The following is a 7,810-nucleotide window of genomic DNA, read 5'->3' on the forward strand; positions in this document are numbered from 1 at the left end:
CTGCATATAAGTTAAATGAGCAGGGTGACAATATACAGCCTGGATGTACTCCTTTCCCTATTTGGAACCAGTCTGTTGTTCCATGTCCAGTTCTAACTGTTGCTTCCTGACCTGCATACAGGTTTCTCAAGTTATTTAGCCTCAATAAAGAAGAACACCCTGCCATAGGGGACAACATGGAATAAATCTGGAGAGTATTATGCTAAGTGAAATAAGCTAGTCACAGAAGGACATATGCTACGTGATACTACTTGTACGTAGAATTTAAAGGGTCAACACCATCACCTATACTCTTTCCCAAACTCACTGAATTGAAAAATAAAGAATCTAGTTCTTCAGCAAATTTAAAATTATACCTACACCATTGCTTAGATATTTCTTAGAATCATTTAAACTCTAGTTCCCCCAGTAATCTCCTTGAGCATCATGACATTAAGTTCCCTCTGTAAACTGGTGATCCCCACACTTCTATCTCTGGCCTAGGTTCTCCAGTAAATTCCAGACCCTACATATCCTACTTCACATTGCTAGGATTTCTAACAGACACCTCAGAACAGAATTTCTGATCTTCCCTCACAAAAGCCATCCCTCCAAAAAATATACCCATGTCCTAACACCTCACAGGATAAACGTGACCTCATTTGGAGAAAGGGCCTTTGCGGATGTCAACTGAAAGAAAATAATGCACAACCTAAAACTGGAGAGTTAAGTTTTATTCAGCGGACTTGTTGAGGACTTGAGCCCGGGGACGCAGCTCTAAGAGCTATGAGAAACTGTTCTGAAGAGGTAGAGGAGAAGCCAGGATACATAGTTTTTGAGACAACAGACAAAATAAAACCTCCAGGTAGTGAAATATCAAAATATTACCATTTATTAAGGAAAACTGAGACATCTCAAGTTACTGAATTTAGCGCTTTTCTTTTGTTTAGGAAGATGCAAGAGTCTTTTTTTTTTTTTTAAGAGTCTTAGCTCATTGAAATTATTCCCTTGATATGCACCTTAACTATCTCGGGCCAGTATCTTGTTTTCTTCTCAACCCTGAATCCCCTCAGCCTGCACAGTCAGGGGGCAGCTGCTGACTAGGTGTCCGCAACACCCTTTGTTTACTGATATGGCAGGTGACATTCTTTGTCCACACAGATGTGATCATTTTAAGGACCTAGAGATAAGCTCATCCTGGGTGAGCCATAAACCCAAGGAAAAACCTCTCCAGGTAACTTTGACATATAACACTCTCATCCTGTTGAGAACCGCTGATCTCTGGCATTTTGTGGTGAAGGTAGTAGGGTAGGGAGGAAGGAAACAAGAAAAAAATAATCACGCACTACTTATTTCCATTCCTTTAGCTCTGGATTACATTTTCTACCTCTATCCCATGAAGAGCATGGTCTTCTCTTATGGAAATAATTTAAGGAAAACAGGATAAAGGTATTTCTAAGGGCACAACTATGCCCTTCATGAACAGTGTGAAAAGGCAAAAATATTGGACCCTTAAAGATGAACTCCCCAGGTCGGTAGGTGCCCAGTATGCTACTGGAGATCAGTGGAGAAATAACTCCAGAAAGAATGAAGAGATGGAGCCAAAGCAAAAACAACACCCAGTTGTGGATGTGACTGGTGATAGAAGCAAGGTTTGATGCTGTAAAAAGGTCTGTTGCATAGGAACCTGGAACGTTAGGTCTATGAATCAAGGCAAACTGGAAGTGGTCAAACAGGAGATGGCAAGAGTGAACGTCGACATTCTGGGAATCAGCAAACTAAAATTGACTGGAATGGGTGAATTTAACTCAGATGACCATTATATCTACTACTGTTGGTAGGAATCCCTTAGAAGAAATGGAGTAGCCATTTCATATGATGGCTACCCCACCATAGTCAACAAAAGAGTCCTAAATGAGTACTTGCATGCAAGCTCAAAAATGACAGAATGGTGTCTGTTCATCTCCAAGGCAAACCATTCAATATCACGGTAATCCAAGTCTATGCCCCGACCAGTAATGTTGAAGAAGCTGAAGTTGAATGGTTCTATGAAGACCTACAAGACCTTTTAGAACTAACATCCAAAAAACATGTCCTTTTCATTATAGGGGACTGGAATGCAAAAGTAGGAAGTCAAGAAACACCTGGAGTAACAAGCAAATTTTGCCTTGGAGTACAGAATGAAACAGGGCAAAGGCTAATAGAGTTTTGCCAAGAGAACACACTGGTCATAGCAAACACCCTCTTCCAACAACACAAGAGAAGACTCTACACATGGACATCACCAGATGGCCAACACCGAAATCAGATTGATTATATTCTTTGCAGCCAAAGATGGAGAAGCTCTATATAGTCAGCAAAAATAAGACAGGGAGTGAACTGTGGCTCAGATCATGAACTCCTTATTGCCAAATTCAGACTTAAATTGAAGAAAATGGGCAAAACCACTAAACCATTCAAGTATGACCTAAATCTAATTCCTTATGATTATACAGTGGAAGCGAGAAATAAACTTAGGGGACTAGATCTGATAGACAGAGTGCCTGATGAACTATGGACAGAGGTTCATGACAGTGTACAGGAGACAGGGATCAAGACCATCCCCAAGAAAAAGAAATGCAGAAAGCAAAATGGCTGTCTGAGGAGGCCTTACAAATAGCTGTGAAAAGAAGAGAAGCGAAAACAAAGGAGAAAAGGAAAGATACACCCATTTGAATGCAGAGTTCCAAAGAAAAGCAAGGAGAGATAAGAAAGCCTTCCTCAGCGATCACTGCAAAGAAATAGAGGAAAACAATAGAATGGGAAAGACTAGAGATCTCTTCAAGAAAATTATATATTCTAAGGGAACATTTCATGCAAAGGTGGGCTCAATAAAGGACAGAAATGGTTAGGGACCTAACAGAACCAGAAGATATTAAGAGGTGGCAAGAATACACAGAACTATACAAAAAAGATCTTCAAGACCCAGTTAATCGCGATGATATGGTCACTCACCTAGAGCCAGACATCCTGGAATGTGAAGTCAAGTGGGCATCACTATGAACAAGGCTAGTGGAGGTGATGGAATCCTAGTTGAGCTATTTCAAATCCTAAAAGATGATGCTGTGAAAGTGCTGCACTAAATATGCCAGCAAATTTGGAAAACTCAGCAGTGGCCACAGGGCTGGAAAAGGTCAGTTTTCATTTCAATCCCAAAGAAAAGAAATGCCACAGAATGCTCAAACTACCACAATTGCACTCATCTCACACACTAGTAAAGTAATGCTCAAAATTCTCCAAGCCAGGCTTCAGCGATACATGAACCGTGAACTTCCAGATGTTCAAGCTGGTTTTAGAAAAGGCAGAGGAACCAGAGATCAAATTGCCAACATCCGATGGATAATCAAAAAAGCAAGAGAGTTCCAGAAAAACATCTATTTCTGCTTTACTGACTATGCCAAAGCCTTTGACTGTGTGGATCAAAATAAACTGTGGAAATTTCTGAAAGAGATGGGAATACCAGACCACCTGATCTGCCTCTTGAGAAATCTGTATGCAGTCAGGAAGCAAGTTAGAACTGGACATGGAACAACAGACTGGTTCCAAATAGGGAAAGGAGTACATCCAGGCTGTATATTGTCACCCTGCTCATTTAACTTATATGCAGAGTACATCATTGAGAAACGCTGGGCTGGATGAAGCACAAGCTGGAATCAAGATTGCCGGGAGAAATATCAATAACCTCAGATATGCAGATGACACCACCCTTATGGCAGAAAGTGAAGAAGTAAAGAGCCTCTTGATGAAAGTGAAAGAGGAGAGTGAAAAAGTTGGCTTAAAGCTCAACATTCAGAAAACTAAGATCATGGCATCCGGTCCCATCACTTCATGGCAAATAGATGGGGAAACAGTGCAAACGGTGGCTGACTTTATTCTGGGGGGGCTCCAAAATCATTGCAGATGGTGATTTCAGCCATGAAATTAAAAGACGCTTACTCCTTGGAAGGAAAGTTATGACCAACCTAGACAGCATATTAAAAAGCAGAGACATTACTTTGCCAACAAAGGTCCGTCTAGTCAAGGCTATGGTTTTTCCAGTGGTCATGTATGGATGTGAGAGTTGGACTATAAAGAAAGCTGAGCACTGAAGAATTGATGCTTTTGAGCTGTGGTGTTGGAGAAGACTCTTGAGAGTCCCTTGGACTGCAAGGAGATCCAACCCGTCCATCGTAAAGGAGATCAGTCCAGTGTTCACTGGAAGGACTGATGTTAAAATTGAAACTCCAATACTTTGGCCACCTGATGCGAAGAGCTGACTCATTTGAAAAGACCCTGATGCTGGGAAAGATTGAGGGCAGGAGGAAAAGGGGACGACAGAGGATGAGATGGTTGGATGGCCTCACCGACTCAATGGAGATGAATTTGGATAGGCTCCGGGAGTTGGTGATGAACAGGGAAGTCTGGCGTGCTGCGGTTCATGGGGTCGCACAGTCAGACATGACTGAGCGACTGAACTGAAACTGAAAGGGCACAAGTATAATTAAGTTGTGTGTTACTGTTATAAGACACACTTCCTATAAATCCATTCCAGACAAAGAGATCTGGGCTTTATTTTCTGTAAGCCCATTTCTGAAGTCAGCCATAATTAAAACAAGTTGAAGAATTGAGAGAATGTGTGGTGCAGAGGTTTTTAATCTTTCAGTAGGAACTAGAAACTAAAAGATATAATATATACATGTATGTACAAACTCAGCGGAAGATGAATGGATAAAATTACCACTTATGGAGTTGTTTGGATTGAAAAATGTCAAGAGGACTAGGGTAATTATCAGCCTCGAAATGAAGATAAATGAACCAACGCAACTTCAGATACTTCTTGGGTACCGAATTTGTCCAAGGCTGTCTCCATCTACAGGGAAAAATAGAGAGGAATGCAGGCAACCATTCATGTTAGCAGAGGGTTCAAAGTCTAGTTAAAGAGAAAGATAGTGAGTACCTGTCATGGGCTTAAGGATCTGCATGAGGCATTACTTCTGCGGCATTACTCTGTTACAAGTATTTGCAGGCAGAGGGGACGGGGGATGGGGAGAGAAGTTGGTGGGTCAGAAGGAAACACTATAAACCAGAGGAGGGGAAGATCCTTAGAGGATATGGCAAATTCAGAATTTTTCTGTTTTACAATTCAAGGACTTGGGGATTGGCGTGCATGCGTGCTCAGTCGTGTCTGATCTTTGTCCATGGGATTCTCCAGGCAAGAATCCTGGAGTGGGTTGCCATATCCTACTCCAGAGGGTCTTCCCAACCCAGGGATCAAACCTGCATCTCCTGCACTGACAGGGAGATTCTTCACCACTGAGCCATCTGAGAAGCCGCTTGGGGGATGGACATGTCTAAAATATTTGTTTCCAAAAATATTGCTCACAATCTGCTGGCTTATCCTCACACTGCAGAAAGGCAGATGATGCCACACTGCACTTGGAGGCCCAGACTCACTGGGTGCCCAGGGCTCAGCAGCAACTGGTGGAGGAATCATCCTACCGGCTGCCCCACTTGGCAGGGCCACATGAGCAGTTTCTTGTTAATTTATTTAAAAAGCACTGTGTTTGAGCTAACACTCGACTGCAACAGGAGTGAGCTCTAGCAGACTGCCCTGGAGGGCTATGTGAAGAGCTACAGTACTTGAAAAATCCCCAAATCAGATTAGCTTGGGCACGGGACAACAGAGCGTTTTCAACATTTTAAGGAGTGTTTCATGGAACTGAAGTGAGTGAACTGGACAATAAGAAATAACTTCAATATTTCTATTTCAAGGTCCGAGTATCCTGCAGCCATACAATGGGATACAACATCAGGGTTAACATGAGTGGGGATATTTCTATCGTTAAATATGACAGGAAATTAGGTCCAGAGAATATAAAGTGAAAAGAAACAAGTTGCACAATAATACGTCTGATATATGTCACATTTTAAAAAGCTCCATTGCCTGTTTGGTGTTTCTCTTAGTTTTATTCATCTCCATTATTTCACACTCTGGAAGTTCTTTTTCGTTTCTTCCCACGAAGATTTAACAGGCTTATTATATGCAGTTCTCCCAAGCACAGACTCCCTCTAAAAGCAACAGGACTAGAAAAACCATCAGAACCCACTGAAAAGATCAACTGCATATTCAGAATTGGACATCAAATATTTAAGGACCATGAAACACATAACTCACCCAGTGTTTGCTGACTAACCCACAGCAGGTGGCAGATTTGGATTCAATCAATTCTTGAACGTCTCTGGAACCTGTGAACTCCCCATCTTACCAATTATCTCACTGAAGGCCTGAAAATACACCCACTCCCATTCTTTCCACACAGACTTAACCAGAGACAAAATGCTATTTCCATGTTCCTTTAAGACCAGGGCTTTGTGGGTTTTACTGGTGGACCCTGGAATGTTTAATAATTGCATGGTTCACTGTGGATCTCTAATGAGAAAAGGTACAGATTACCACTGAAAGTAAATTATATTGTCTATGTAGCTTCTCTAATCTAGAGGAAAAGGATGATGAGCTGTGGAAATTCAGGGAGATACACACATACACTTATACACACACACATAATAGTTAAGTATCTGAAGCATCAATATCTATGCTTGCTTTATTACTTCTAAAAATAAAGAGTATTGGAGCTATTCTTGTCTCTACAGAATAGCACTGTAAAACTTAGAATTCTGATGTAACTCCTTTAAGGGCAATGCTAAGTTCAGACGGGAAATTGGCTTTCATATCTACGATCAAAATGACTTAAACCACTTGCATTTATTCATCATTAAGCATGCAAAACTTAGAAACTATGCTAAGTTATTTTAAAATACCAAGCCTAAAAGGAATGGTACACATCTCTTCCACCATATTTCAGTTTCTTTTTCTGGACTAAATCACAACAAATGCTTCAACAGGCTGCAGTCAGCAAGCCCAGCTTTAATATTGTCAAGTAACTCCTGTTTCCTGAAGGAATTAATAAGCTTCCCAGGGCCCAGGCTCTCAAGGCTATCCTCACCAGTGCTATGCCTTCTAACAAACTGTTCTTTGGATGCAAATATATCATAAGGCTTAAAGACAATACATCTCTATACAAAGATGAACATACCTCAGTGCGAAGTATTAAAGTGCTATCAAGAAGTTAAATAATTGCCTATTTATTTACCATTCACCAAATCTTAACATACTTTATGTAGGTTTTACCAAGAATTCAAATAGTCCATGATGGTCACCTGATTCTTTAAGGAAGGGTCAGGATACTTGGTTTTTTCTTTTGTTGGACCTAGATGTCAATAAATGGTCAAGGCTTAAAAGAAAGACTCCTGGTAACGCATACTGTAAAAGGAAGATCGCTCTCCCCATCTTGGTTGCCCACCCCATCCCAGACCCCCACAACACTCCTTTAGACATTTACTTCTAACTTTTGTGTGCCCGGCCACACAGGGTGCTCATTTGATTCCCTTAGTCCCACACCCCCAAAATTCTGATTCTGTCAGCCTGGTTTGGGGCCCAATAATTTGACTCTGACAAGCATCCCCAGGTGATTCTAACGCAGGTATGCTCTGGACCCACTCTATGAAACACTCCTGTAAAGCCCAGTTATTCCTCCTCAGTTACATGGACCTCTAAATACCCAGCATTTCCTCTTTATAAAACATGAATCTCCACAATCGTCTCCCAGAGCATCATTCGATTAGCTCACTTTATCGGCAGACCAGCCACCAAGGAAACCATCAGCAAGACACGATCAACACTGAAAGTAGTTCAGATTTAGCCATCACACCGAACCTTAAAGGGGGAGAAAAAAAAGAAAAGCTCAACAGGATG

Source organism: Dama dama, chromosome 23 (assembly GCF_033118175.1).
Source record: "Dama dama isolate Ldn47 chromosome 23, ASM3311817v1, whole genome shotgun sequence".
NCBI lineage: Eukaryota > Metazoa > Chordata > Mammalia > Artiodactyla > Cervidae > Dama > Dama dama.